This window comes from Aotus nancymaae, unplaced genomic scaffold (assembly GCF_030222135.1).
Source record: "Aotus nancymaae isolate 86718 unplaced genomic scaffold, 86718_ANA_hifiasm-v0.15.2.pri h1tg000059l, whole genome shotgun sequence".
NCBI classification, from domain to species: Eukaryota; Metazoa; Chordata; class Mammalia; order Primates; family Aotidae; genus Aotus; species Aotus nancymaae.
The window spans coordinates 49,197,470-49,212,720 of NW_026988473.1; positions in this window are offsets into that span (position 1 = coordinate 49,197,470).

Consider the following 15,251-nt stretch of genomic DNA (forward strand, 5'->3'; position numbering starts at 1 on the left):
GCGCATGAAGTGATCAATATTTTTTTGTCCTATTTGGGCCAGGGAAGCTGTTAGACATTACGGCATTCATCTTCCCTGAAGTTTTAACAAGTTCATAAGTTTCTGGCGGGTATTTTGAGTACAGCAAAATGAAGGCTAAGCAGAGATTTGTATGAACCTATTTTAAATTTTAAAGGAGCTGTAAATTTTTCCTAACTCTGCCCAACCCTTCCCACCAAGGAGAGGAAACTAATTTTTAACCTAGCAAAAGGAGTAAATGGTTAGGTAGATCAATTCAGTTCCTCTTATAGCCAGAATTCCCTCAATTCAGCCAGGGTATCAGGCCACGGGAAGTTTCAGAACGAAGCCTGGTATGCAGTGATTTGTCATCGTTTACAGAATCATGCTTTAATCTTCCCACCCCATACATGTCAAGAGCTACACAAAATGTATAATACTGCTTCCTTGTTCCAAAGACACCTAACAGTCCACTTTATAACCTACCATACTATGGAACAGCAGTATTTGGATATAATTGGGATGTACCTTGCACGATGGCCAATGTTTTTAGTGTCAGCATGTAGTGACTACTCTTCATTCACTTCATAGTGACTTCAAAATAAGACTGCACATCTTTACTGCTCCAAATTTCTACTGCAAAATTGAAACAGCTGTCCAGTTTTCCCCATTCTCAAGCCTCATTAGGGCTTCACAACCCTGGTTCCCTGCACCAAAACTTTGTCAACAACTCCAATGCTGTATCCAGTATGTTTTGACCCTCCTGTAGGCAGCATTTGACATGTTACTCATTCCTTGGAAGTGTTAAATTGTTCCCAGGACACCTTTTTCTTTCCATCATGCTGACTCCTGCTTCTCAGTTTCCAATGGGAGATGTCTGATCCCTTAACACCTTTTCAGTTTTCATACTCTGCATCAAGTCTAGCATCAAATTCTGTTGATCGCATTCCAAAATTTTAGAAATTGAACAACTTGCTTATTCACCTACCCACCCTCATTTCTTACTTAGGTATCACAGTAGCCTTAACGGGCCTCCCTGCTTAGTCCTCACCCTCCATTTTGTCTTCTCAGCACAGCACCACTTGGCTCAAAACCCGCGAAATGGCTTCCCATCTACTGGGATTTTTATGTCAAAATACTTAATTTGGTCTACATGGCCCTACATCTGATTTCCTTATCCCTCTCCCCATCTTTACCCCATGACCTGTTTCTCTGATGTAATTTCCACTGCTGCTGGCACTTAATCCTGTTCCCACCACACTGGCCTTGCTGCTCCTGGCACATGCCAAGCATCTTCTTACCTTGGAGGTTTTATGTTCCTCCTTTCTTTTGGATAACTGGATGACTGGTTTCTCCCCTTCCACAGGTTTTGGCTCAAATGTGCCTTTTATTAGTAAATTATTCTACTAACTCTATTCCTGCAGATCATAAGGGGCAGGAAAGAAATTCATACATTAAACCCTAAACACATCCTCATCCCTCTTTGTATTTCCATGTCTTATTACATGACATGCTGCATATTTATATCTGATTCCTGCTAGAATGTGAAGAGCATGAAGTATTTGACAGTTTTTTTCACTGTTGTATTCCCAGCACCTAGAACTGCCCAGCACCCAGTAAACACTCAAATATTTGTTCAACCAAATCATGAATTAATAAAATTACCCTACATGGCAGGATGTGGACACAGGAAGGAAGTAGTGGAAAGACCTCAGACCAGATGGATCTAGGGTTCTAGATCTGGGATTCTATAGGTTTCTAGATCTAGGTTTCTAGAGTTCTAGATCGATCTAGGGCTAATCTTTGCCACTTAGAAGCAGTGTGATCTTAGGTAAGATATTTTATTTGAGTCTTGATTATTTTAGAAAACAGGGCTCAGCCTGGGCAACATGGGGAAAACCCATGTCTACAAAAAATAGAAAAATTAGCTAGGTGTGGTGGTGCACACCTGTAGTCCCAGCTACTCAGGAGGCTGAAGTGGAAGGATCACCTGAGCCCAGGATGTCGAGGCTGTAGTGAGCCGTGATCACACCACTGCACTCCAGCCTGGGCGACAGAGTGAGCCCCTGTCTCGCATGAATAAATGAAAATGTGCTAACCTGTGCAGTGGGGAGCTCCTGTAGTTCCAGCTACTCTGAAGGCTGAGGTGGGAGGATTGCTTGAGCCCAAGAATGAGGCTGCAGTGAACTATGATCACGCCATCGCACTCCAGCATGGGAGACAGAGCAAGACCCTATCTCAAAAATGTTTAAAAAAGAAACAGGGTTAATACTCAAGGATTGTTATGAGAGCTAAACAAGCTAATAGGTGAAAGTCACTAGGTAGAGCATCCCACATAGCAGCCCAATAGCTATGAATATCACCTTCCCAGTAGCCTTTCTAAGATAGCTTTCCCCAGGAGAACTGCTTCCATCCTCTGAACTTCCAAAATTACTGGCCAGATCTAATGGGTATAGCTCAGTCTTATTTGATGAATCAAAAGCATTCACCAGTTGACCTTCCTCTTTCCTACTTTGTTTTTCTCTCAGCTTCTCTTCAGTCTCCTTTAAAAGCCCTCTTTTGTCACCTGGTCCCTGAATGTTGCTGTTCTGCCTCCCTCCTTCAACACTGTCACTCCTGTGGATCCAATTTAACAGCTATGTGCTGATGATACGTATATCTTGATCCAAACCCCTTTCCAGAATGTCAAACTCACACATCCAATCAGCCCCTGGACATTTTATCTGAATGTGCCTCAAGCACTTCAAAATCAATATCCATCCCTAAACTCTTTCCCACAAACAAACATTCCCTCCCCTTCTAACTAAACCATATTCTCATGCAAACAAAAAACAAGTCATCCTTGGCACCTGCTTCTCCTCAACCAACTCCCACATTCTATCCATTCCTGCATTACAGCTATTGCAACTATTCACTTCTCTCCACGTCTCTCCACCGCCACCACCTTAGTCCCGGCATAAGTCACTGTAGTAAAAGGGCTCCCTTCCTCTCACTTGCTTTTGTTGCAGTCCATTCTCTACATTGCATTCCAAGTGAACTTTCTCAAAGTCTGGTTCTTTCTGTGCCTTTGAATGGCTCCCAATTTTCCTCAGAATTAAGTTCAAATTCCTGGCCGGGTGCAGTGGCTCATGCCTGTAATTCCAGCATTTTGGGAGGCTGAGGCAGGAAGATCACTTGAAGCCAGTTCAAGACCAGCCTGTCTCTACAATGGCAAAACCCTGTTTCTACAAAAAATAAACTAATTAGCCAGGTGTGGTGGTGTGCTCTTAGCTACTCAGGAGGCTGATGTGGGAAGATCACTTGAGCCCAGGAGGTTGAGGCTTCAGTGAGCCATGATGGCAACACTGCACTCCAGCCTGGGTGACAGAATGAGACCCTGTCTCAAAACAATTTTTTTAAAGTTCACATTCCTTAATCCTATGGTCCTGAGCCATCTGCTGTTTGCCCCCTTTTACATTTTCCTTAATCTCCTTTTCTCTCGGCCTTTGCACAGGCTATTTCCTCTGCCTGAAACATTGCTGTTCACACCTCTGCATCCCCCTTCATCTAGCTCCTTCTTCAGGTATTAGCATAAATGTCCCACTCTTGAGAAACATGACTTCCTCTGCCAAGACTGAGTTGGGAATTTGTACCAGTCAGGGTCCTTGGTTGCAAAGGAGAGAAATGTAATCTGGACAAACAAGTAGAAAGGAAGTGTTATTGGAACGCCACTTAAGAGACCCACCGGAAGCCCAGACAACCAGGCTTAGAAATGGACGATGATATGGTTTGGCTGTGTCCCCACCCAAGTCTCATCTTGAGTCATATCTCCCATAATCCCCACTGGCTGGGGCAGTGCTATAACCAGCCCCATTAGATCCTAGAGCTTCCCCTGCCAATATCTCAGTGATGGCAGGTCCAGGTTTGGAGTCCCAAGTAAAAGCTCACAGTTGACAGAGCTTGGATCATGCGCCCACTCCTCACTGCCTTGGCTTCCTTTATTGGAGCCAGGATCTGGCATTTTGAGCCTCTGTTGTGTCAAGCAGACCCTGACTCCCACCAAGGGGGAACTGGAACTGTGGAAGGGAATTGCGTGAACAGCTCCCCAAAAGATAACTGTCTACTATGAGGGCCCTCTATACTCCAGTTTCCCCTCTCAAGACGTCCTACACTACCTGGGGCCACCTGCTTCCTGCCTGTCCTGCCACTGTCCTGAGAAGAGCTCCAGGAAGGGGAGGAGTGTGTCTCTCTTAGTCATCCTTCTATTTCCATATTATGGACCAATAAATAGGTATTGAATGCAATAGTGAATCCAGATTTTGTGGAATCTGAATTTTATACATCCATGGGACAGGGGAGCTCTTAAACGAAAAGAATACAAAATTAGGTTCAGGGTCCAGAAAGAGTCCTGTGTAAAAGGGTGGCCTTGAAACAAACTTCACTCACTTCATGGTAACCCTCAGTGAGTTACTATAGTTGATACAATAAATTGTAAACAAACAAAAAACGTGTAACTATTTGTCCCAGTTCACTAGACAGAAACTAAAAACAGGGTAGTTATCAATACATGCTTGTTGAAGCCAGGCATGATGGCTCACCCTTGTAGTGTCAGTACGTTGGGAGGCTAAGGCAGGAGGATTACTTGCACTCAGGAGTTTGAAAACAGCCTGGGCAACATAGTGAGACCACATCTCAGGAAAAAAAAAAAAAAAAAGCCAGGTGTGGTGGTGCACACCTGCAGCCCCAGCTACTCAGGAGGCTGAAGTGGGAGGATTGCTTGAGCACAGGAGGTTGAGTCTGTAGTGATACATGATCACGCCATTGAACTCCAGCCCAGGCAACAAAGCAAAACACTATCTCTAATAGAAAAGAAAAGAAAATGAATGCTTGTTGAAACGACTTGAGCTTTTCTCATTTATGATTGTCTCACCCTCAACCATTTCCCAGCGCTTCCAATCCAGTGACAAAGCACCCAGCTCCCACATTAACATATTCACGTGTGCATTCAAAAGTGTGTGCCTCCTCTGTGCCTGCTTGCGCTGGGGGCTGGGGTGCAACGATGAGGAAGATTCAGCCTCTTCCCTCCAGCTCAGACAGTGACAGGGCCAGGTGATGGTCCCCTTGGAGGGGTGACAGATGCCTTGTGAGCTGAAAGGAGGAAACATTGTGGAGAAGCTGAGATGTATAGTCTTCCCTGCAAACATGCGAGGGACAGCTTTCCAGGCAGAGGGGGATCTTTTCTGCTTGGTGACCCAACTTCGCCTTCCTCCTGGCTCCACAGAGCTCGCATTCCCCCTCCACTCCACACCGGACGGGCAGATTCTATCTGGCAGCTGTGAGGGCCTCCCTCATCTCCTGTTGCAGTGGGTGGTGTGGACCAGCTGTGGTTGTCAGCCTCTAGGGGGCCGAGGGGGACACAGTTCACAAATCTCTTTCCCACCCCTTTTCTCACTAGCTTAAGAGACAATTTTCCAAGCAAAGCCCTCCAGAAAATGCAAGAGCTCTGGACTAGGAGACACCTGAGTACAGGACAGAGAGTAGCGGACACAAGACGCTGAAGTCCCACAGGTCACACAGCTCCCACAGGCTGCCCCACCCCGCAGCCCTGCCCTTGCTGGTCCTGATCCAGCAGGAGAGCAGGGGGCTAAGCTGGACCCAGGCCCCCGACAGATCAGCAACGCTGTCCCCACAGCGCCCTCTGCCGGGCTTTCGGGAGACCACCCCTGGCAGGTTGGGGTTGCTAGGCTGTGGCTCTTGGACGCAGAGGCAAGACCGACACCCACCGATCACGCTCCGCTCCTGGAGAGCGGGAAGTGAGAATGTTGCCCTGGGCTTGGGCTCCTGTCAACGGTGCATGACACGACGATGTGACTGGCAGATAAGCAGTGACTCCTGGATGGCTGCTTAGGTCAGCGGTGCAGCTTGCGGAGCCACAGAGCAGCGCGCAGGCCCCAGCTTCCCTGCTCATCAGTTCCGGAAGCCCAGGCCAATCGCTGCACCTCCCTGGGCTCTATTTGACTTACCTGTGAGATTATCCTTGGTCTGCCCAGCTCTCCGGTGTGTTTGAAGGGGCTGCATAGATAGGTATGGAACAGCCGTGATGGACAGCTGTGGAAGTGTTCTACAAGTCAATGCGTCTCGCAAATACGTACTGAGTACCGACCGTGTGCCGGAGGCTACTCCAGTGCCAGAGATTAACAGTCATGATGAGACAGTCTTCTGGAACAAACATTCTGGGTGATAGCAGAGAGAGAGTAAATCAGCAAACGCACAGTGCCAGGCAGTAAAAAGTGCTGTATGTAGGGATGCAGAATAAGGGCTAGGGAGTGGAGAGAGTACTGCTTGAAAGAGGGGGTTCAGGGATGGCCTCAGGAGGAAGTGGCCTTTGAGCAAAGACCTAAGAGACACCAGGGAGTGAACTCCACAGCCATCTGGAGGAAGAACATTGCCGGCGGAGGGGAGGCCAAGCCAGAGGCCCTGAGATTGGGAATGCATCTGGCCTGTCTGAGGAACAATTTGGCCAAGCAGAGGGGAAGGCTGGGGAGAAGGGCACCGGCCAAAGCAGAGAACTAGTCAGACCCAGTAACGACTTTGGCTTTTATGCTGAGTGGGATGGGCTATCTTTGGAGGATTGCTTTTTATCGTTTGTTAATATCAATCCTTCCTGAAGACCAGACAGTGCCTGCACTGCGTCCTGAGCTCTGCTAGGATGCATTATGATTACTAGCTAACGTTTACTGAGGATTTAGCATATGCCAGGCTAGGCCAAGTGCATCAGGGTAGTCATCCCTTGTGACTTTCCCAACATCCTTGAGGCAGGTGCTTCACTATCCCCATTTTACTGATGAGGAAACTGAGGCTCAAAGAAGTAAAGCACCTGCCCAAGATCTTTCATGTTTTTAGCAAGTAGTAACGAATGCCTCTTCTGTATTGTACTGAGCCATTTTCACACTGCTATAAATACATTACCTGAGACTGGGCAATTTATAAAGGAAAGAGGTTTCATTGACTCACAGTTCCACATGGTTGGGGAGGCCTCGGGAAACTTACAATCATGCCATTAAGGGAAAGGGGAAGCAGGCACCTTCCTCACAAGGCAGCAAGAGAAAGAGAGAGAGAGAGAGAGAGAGAGAGATTGAGAGAGAGAGGGAGAAGGAGAGAGAGAGACTGTCTGTGTGTGTGTGTGTGTGAAGGAGGAACTGTCAAACACTTATAAAACCATCAGATCTCCTTGTGAGAACTCCCTCACTATATGAGAACAGCATAGAGGAAACTGCCCCCAAGACTGAACCACCTCCCACCAAGTCCCTCCCTTGACATGTGGGGATTATGGGGATTACAATTTGAGAAGAGATGAGATTTGGGTGAGGACACAGAGCCACACCATATCATGCATGCTCTTTTGAAGCACTGGGCCACACATCTATTAAGTGGTGGTGATTCAAACCCTGCACTGTAACTCAAGAGCCAGTGCTCATGCCAGGTACACCAAAATGCATGTTTGGGTGGGGGACAAAAACTGAGGAGAGAAAGTAAAGGGCCCATAGCAGAGAAAATGAGCTCCTTGTGCTTGGAAGTGTTACCAGAGCAGAATGAGCGCAGTGAGGGGCAGGCGCATCTGAGGGGTGGGTCGTAGGACCTGAGGTGAGGAAGAATCAGCCCCCAATCCCTCTGTCATGGGTTGAATTATGTCCCCAGCCCCCAAAGATATATGCTGACATCCTAACTCCAGGTACCAGTGAATGTGACCTTCCTATTTGGAAACAGGGTCTTTGCAGATGTAATCAAGTCATTAGAAGAGGCCCTCATCATATTAGATTAGGAGTTTGAGAATAGCCTGGGCAACATAGTGAGACCCCAACTCTTAAAAAAAATCATATTAGATTAGGGCCTCCTCTAATGACTCGGTTACATCTGGCAAAGACGTAATCAGCCCCTGAAAGATAACTGTCTACTATGACAGTTATCACCTTATGATACGGTGTCCTTATCATAAGACAAGTGACACACACTGATGCAGGGTGAACACCATTTGATGACATGGGCAGAGATTGGAGTGACGCCTCTACAAGCCAAGGACTGCCAAGGTTTGCAGCAATGCCAGCAGCTAGGTGAGAGATGTGGATAGATTCTCCCTAGAACCTTCCGATGGCCTGCTGACACCTTGATTTTGGATTTCTAGTCTCCAGAACAATGAGAGAATACGTTTTTGTTGTTCAAGCCACACCGTTTTTGATACTTCATTATGGTAGTCCTAGGAAACTAATACATTGCCCCAACCCCAGCACCATGCCCTCCATCCAGGGCCACCATGCCCTCCAGCTCTGTCCTTTCCACTGTCCTGCCCAGAACCCACCAGCTGCTTCACAACTCAGCTGGGTGCAGAAAGGTGAGGGAAGGGCTTGGATGAATCAGAAAATAAAATAAGTGAATGAACGAGCAGCAGAGCTCTTTTTTTTTCTGAGAGAAATTCTTTGAAGAAAGTTAGTAATCCACTTCAGCAAAATTAGAAAATAAGCCAAAAGAAAAGATCTAAACCTAAGCATATTAAACATTTTCATAATTTTGGGTGAGGTGACTTTTCTTCATTTTTATTTATTTATTTTTTTGAGATGGATTTCACTCTGTCGCCCAGGCTGGAGTGCAGTGGCGTGATCTCTGCTCACTGCGACCTCTGCCTCCCTGGTTCAAGCAATTCTCCCTGCCTCAGCCTCCTGAGTAGCTGGGATTGCAAGTGCCTACCACAACACCTGGCTAATTTTTGTATTTTTTAGTAGAGACGGGGTTTCACCATGTTGGCCAGGATGGTCTTGAACTCCTGACCTCAGGTGATCCAACCACCTCGGCTTCCCAAAGTGCTGGGATTACAGGCGTGAACCACAGCACCCAGCCTGGGATCAGGTGACTTTTCTAAGCATGTTACCAGGGGAAGTTCCAGATTCTGTGGGGCCTGGAGTTTACATAATTTGTGGGGGAAGGCTCTCTTTAGGAAAAAGAAAACAAAATCACAATCACAAATGAAAAATTAGGTGCAGCCTTGGAAGAGGCCCAGGCAAGTGAGGGACCGATGCCTCAGCTTTAACTTCATGGAACATCTATCTCTATGTGAAAAAAATATATATATATCCAGAAACCGTGAAGGGAAATGTTGACAGATGTGCCTATTAATCTGCTTGTCCCAAAATGTTATAAAGGATAAATAAAAATATTTGCCATGTGCACAATAAAGGGTTAACCACAAAAATCTCCTTAAAAAAATCAATGGGAAAAAAGACTAACCTTTTTGAACACTGACTATATTATTCTAAGAACAGTCCTGGGATGTAGACATTGTTATCCCAATTCAAACAGTAGGACATTGAAGCTGAGGGGAATGGAGCCATTGTTCAAAGTCACATCATTTGTCAGAGGAAGAGCTAGGATTTAGAGTTCGAATAACTCTAAAGCCTGTATTTTTTCTATTACACAGCAGTCAAAATTGGAGCTGATTTCCAAAGATGGGGAAAATAAAACAAAATGTGGCAACCTATAAATACCTGCAGGTTTTGTTTTGTTTGGAGACAGGGTCTCATTCTGTCGCCCAGGCTGGAGAGCAGTGGCGCAATCTCAGCTCACTGCAACCTCAACCTCGGGGTCAAATGATTCTCCCACCTCAGCCTCTCAAGTAGCTGGGACTATAGGTGGGCCGCCACGTCCAGCTAATTTTTTTGTAGAGACAGAGTTTCACCATGTTGCCCAGGGTGGTCTGGAACTGCTGGGCTCAGGCGATCCACCTGCCTCAGCCTTCCAACGTGCTAGGATTACAGGTGTGTTTCGCTATGGCTGGCCAGTAACTACAGTTTTTATCCCCTTGAAAAAAAGCCTGACATTTTAGCTCTAACAATTTTTTCTTCCTTTTTTTTTTCTGTAGAGAAACTTCTTTACTATGTTGAGTTTTCCAATCCATGAACATGATATGTCTCTTTAAGTCTTTTTTTTTTTTTCTTGAGACAGGGTCTCACTTTGTCACCCAGGCTATAGTGTAGTGGCACCTCCTCAGCTCACCACAACCTCTTCCTCCCAGGCTCAAGTGATCCTCCTGCTTCAGCCCCCAAGTAGCTGGGACTACAGGCACACCCCACCACATCTGCCCAATTTTTTGTAGAGACAGGATTTCACCATGTTGCCCAGGCTGGTCTTGAACTCCTGAGCTCAAGTGATCCTCCCACCTCAACCTCCCAAAGTGCTGGGATTACAGGTGTGAACCCCTGTGCCCGGCCTGAGTCTTCTTTGATATTGTTTTCATAATTTTATAATTTTTAGAATACATATCTTATACAGGTATTCTTAGTTTTATTAATTTTTTTTACTTTTATTACTTTTAATTGACACACAATAATTGTATGGCAATTTCCAGTTACAAGAGGCCCTGTCAATGACATTTATTTGGACAACAATGTACAGTTTGGGGATGATACATTAACCTGAAGCGATCCCAATCAATAGCTAGTTTTTGATGTTAATGGAGGCCCTCTGAGAGACTTGATGTCAAAGCAATTGAATACAGATTTAATTGTTATTCCTGAGGACATGGTTGTAAAATCTCAAGAGTTTGCAAAAGTTATAAACAAGCATTTTAAAGTTTGCTTTTAACAGTGGTAACTTACCTGGGCACAGTGGCTTACGCCTGAAATCACACTGCTTTGGGAGGCTGAAGCGGGAGAATCACTTGAAATCAGGGGTTTGAGACCAGCCTGGGCAACATGGTAAGACTCTGTCCCTCCACAAATTTTAAAAATTAGCCAGGCACAATGTGTGCCTGTAGCCACAGCTGGTGGCAGGGGCTGGGGGGCAGGCAGGAGGATTGCTTGACCCCTGGAGGTCGAAGCTGCAGTGAGCAATGATCTCACTACTGCACCCCAGCCTGGCCGACAGAGTGAGACTCTCTCTCACACAAAAAAGAAAGAGCGGTACATTAAATGAAGATGAGAAAAACCCACCTACAGGACAAATGGGAAGGCCAGTTGTCTTAATGCGATACAGATGAGTGCTGGCAGCTCAGGACAACACACGCAGCCGCAGAGCCACAGACTCTCAAGTCCTGGACCTCAAACGATGCGGCAGGTGGGAAGGCAACATTCTCCTGAAAACTGCTAGATGATTCAGAAAGTGGCTCAAGTACAACAATGGACAAAGATTCTGTGATAAATCTGAGTATAATTATTTTATGGAATTGGAGGAAGCACTTGTTCTCATTTTATGAATGTGTGATTTTAAATGCATTTTAAATTTAATAAGTATTATTAGTAGACATTGAACTATTTCATCTACATGCCAAAAGTTTATCAGTTTAAGTCAGTGAAAAAATCTTTTGGGCAGAGAGAGAACCTTTATAGTGGGCATGGGGTCACGTTATATTCAGGACACCTTATACTCAGGCATCTATGATATTTGAAGCTCAAGGCACAACTATTGGCCTGGTGCGGTGCCTCACACCTGTAATCCCAGCACTTTGGGAAGCCGAAGTGGGCAGATCACCTGAGGTCAGGAGTCTGAGACCAGCCTGGTCAACATGGTGAAACCCTGTTTCTACTAAAAATACAAAAATTAGCTGGGTGTGGTGACGGGTGCCTGTAGTCCCAGGTACTCAGGAGGCTGAGGCAGGAGAATCTCTTGAACCCAGGAGGCGGAGGTTGCAGTGAGCCGAGATCGTGCCATTGCACTCCAGCCTGGGCAACAGAGTGAGACTCCATCTCAAAAAAAAGGCTGGGTGGGGTGGCTCATGCCTGTAATCCCAGCACTTCAGGAGGCTGAGGCAGGCGGATCATGAGGTCAGGAGATGGAGACCATCCTGGCCAACATAGTAAAACCCCATCTCTACTAAAATACAAAAAATTAGCCAAGTGTGGTAGTGTGTGCCTGTAATCCCAGCTACTCAGGAGGCTGAGGCAGGGGAATCTCTTGAACCCGGGAGGCAGAGGTTGCAGTGAGCCAATGTTGTGCCACTGCACTCCAGCCTGGGTGACAGAGCAAGGCTCTGTCTCAACAACAATAAATAAATAAATAAATAAAAACCCACAACTATTGTTTTATCTTTGGAAATGCTGAGCTGTGACCTCCAAGTCACCAGTGTGTGGGGACAGCGTTGTCTGACCACATTGCTCTAAAAAGGCAGCATCCATAACAGCATCCCCTGGAGAGACAAGGTCACGTGCATGGGGCTCCTGCTGCATGGCTGAGACACCTTGGCCCTGGAGAGGGGAACCCTGGTTTCCAGTCCCAGGAGCGATGCCTTTCCTGAAGTTCTACTGCCCCTCCCTCGTGCTGCCAAAAAAAGGATCAGTCACCCGAGTGCAAAAAAGAGTACCCTAATGGCCCTATTCTGTGCAGCTGAAACTGGTAAACTGCTTCAGCCTGGCCTCAGCCCATGGGAAGTCCAAAGGCCTCCAAAGTATGGACCGGGACCTCGTGCTGAACTTCTCAACATCTGCTAACGTGTCCCAATTCTCCCTCCCTAACCCTTCCTCCACACCCTCTGGGCCTCACGGTCTATCAGCAGCAAATTTCTCGCATCCTCAATCTCTTCTCTGGACAGTCCTGCTGTGATATCACTTCCCCTGTTGCCTTTCGCCTCATGCCCAATGGCCTTGGTGTGGCCAGTGTCCAGTCCTCTCCTGCCAGCACTTTCTGGCCACCTCTCCGTTTTTCTGAAGGCCCAGGTCCTTTGAACTTTGTGCCATCGGACTTCACCACCTCCCCGGTATGCTCACCTGCCCACTCTTCACAACAGGTGTTTCACATCATCTCCTCCTCCCTAAGCCTCCTCTTACTCATTCCTCCTTCCCCTGGAAACATCCCCGTCTCTCCACACCCACCCCTAGCTAATGAAATTGCTTTGTCAAGCTTTTAAGCCTCAATGAAAGAAACTGAGGATGTTTCTTTAATTGAGGCTTAAAACTGAAAGAACTGAGGATGTTCTCCCAGAAAGGGCACATTTGTAATGCTATACAACTTCACTACTCAAAGTATAGTCTTTGGATTTGTTTCACCTGAAAGCCGATTAGAAATGCAGAATGCCTGGTCTCACTCTTGATCCACTGAATCGGAATCTGTAGGTGATTCATTAGCCCATTAAAATCTGACAAGCCCTGACATCCCACCTAATCCACCCAGGCCTCGTTGCTGACTGTGAGGACTGCACTGCCTTCCCCGCCACTGCTACCCTGGGCCTCAGCTTCCACTTCATGAGAAGCAACTCCATCCCCTATATCTTCCTACATCTAACCTACTGACTTGCCAATAATTGCACTGACACATGATTTCCTTTTATGTGGATGAAGGGACTCAGCTCTTTGCAAAACTCAACCCCTTTCCTCATGCTCCAACCACATTGCCTAGAGCTGCATAGCTATAAGGCATTTGTCATACCTGCCACAGGGGACAAGGGCCCACCAGCCACACCACAGCTGTCATAGGGAGCACACTGTCAGCTCATGTGACTACTGAGAACTTCCCAGCTGCCTTGAATAGGGGTTGTCAACAAGATCAGCTGTTTGCAATGTGAGATTCCAGAAGGGAGGGTCCTGAGTCTTCCTGGAGGATCAAAAGAATGGGAGCCCGAGTTCTGAAATTTCTATGAACCACGAAAAAGAAGTTGCATGGTTCCTATGCCAGAGTTCAGCTAGAACCAGCAAGAAGGTTGCAGGTTGTGGAAGCAAGGTTTTAAATCCATTAAACTAGCCCCAGCATTTGTCCCTCACAGTTGCTTCTGGCCAAGGATAATGGTGGTGCTCCCTTCTCCCACCTCCTTGGCCTAATCGCTTTAGCTGCCACTCCAAGCTGGAGGCAGCAGGAGGCGAGATAAGCAAGGAGTGTGTCTGCGCCTAGGCACAGGTGCACACATGCAGACCAGAACAGTCTGCACTGGGCTAAGGCAGGAAATGAAGTCGCCACTTCTTTTCAGTTAAGGAAATCGGGGCACCAGCTCCCATGGGAGAAATCAAAACAGTATTGTTTCAAAGAACAAAGCAGTTCAGAAGAGAACAGAGGTTTTGGCCTTGATCCCTCTCTGGAGATGATAATATCACAGACATTCCACCCTGTCTGGGACTAAAGACAAACCTACGCTTTCATTTATTGAGATTATGCTCAAGAGTAGTGATCTTTCAGTAGTTTGACGGACATTCAATGCCTTCACAATTGTCAAAATGAGAACAAAACCTGGTGAACATAAGGACGGTTTGCAAGAAACAGCAGCCTGACCATTTCCAGCCACGTGGAGAGTCTGGCAGTGCATCTGCTGCGGCCACGTCTGTGAAGGGGACCTGGACTCATGCCACATGCTACCACTGAGAGTGCAAGAGCGAAAACTGACGCTCACAAAATGAATTTGCTAAAACACATGCTAGAAGAGCAGGATGGAGCTGCCAGAGACCTCAGAGCAGAGAGTGCAATCCTTTTCCACAACCTCCATGTTTAGTTAATTCAGTTTTACATTTATATTCAAAATATAAATTAGCATCTACTTCTTGCCAAGCTTTATGATTGGTCCCTGGAAAATATATGGACACTCTATAAGCTCTGACTCAAGCCCATGGTCTGGTGGGGATACATAAATAGATCGTTTCAATCAACAGTCAGGGGTCACGTAGGGCAGAAGGAAGGATCCTGACATCTCTCTCTCTACGGTACAATGATACCAATGTTCAAATTATGACCTGCATCCTCAGAAGACGGCTAAAGCCCTAGACAGGTTTAAATGCTTTGCTGAGACATAGCATATGCGGGAAAGGAGAGGGGTGCGACGGGGAAAGGGTACACAGGAAGCCTCTGGTAGGCATATAGGGGTTTTATTTTATATTTATTATATCACGTACTCTTCTATATGCATGATGCAGAGAGAATAAAACGGAGTCTTTCATAATACTGAGCCTTCTGATTGAACTGTAGCTTCCTTTTGGCAATCCTCCCAGATGTCCAGTTATAGGATACAATTATCTTTCCTTTCTTCTTTTTTTTGAGACAGAATCTTGCTCTGTTGCCCAGGGTGGAAAGCAGGCATGATCCCCACTCACTGTAACCTGTGTCTCCCGGGTTCAAGTGATTCTCCTGCTCCAGCCTCCCAGTTAGCTGGGATTACAGGCGTGTGCCACCACGCCTGGCTAATTTTTGTATTTTTACTAGAGACGGGGTTTCTCACTATGTTGGCCAGGCTGGTCTCAAGTTCCTAAGCTCAGATGATCCACCTGCCTTGGCCTCCCAAAGTGCTGGGATTACAGGTGTAAGCCACCGTGCCC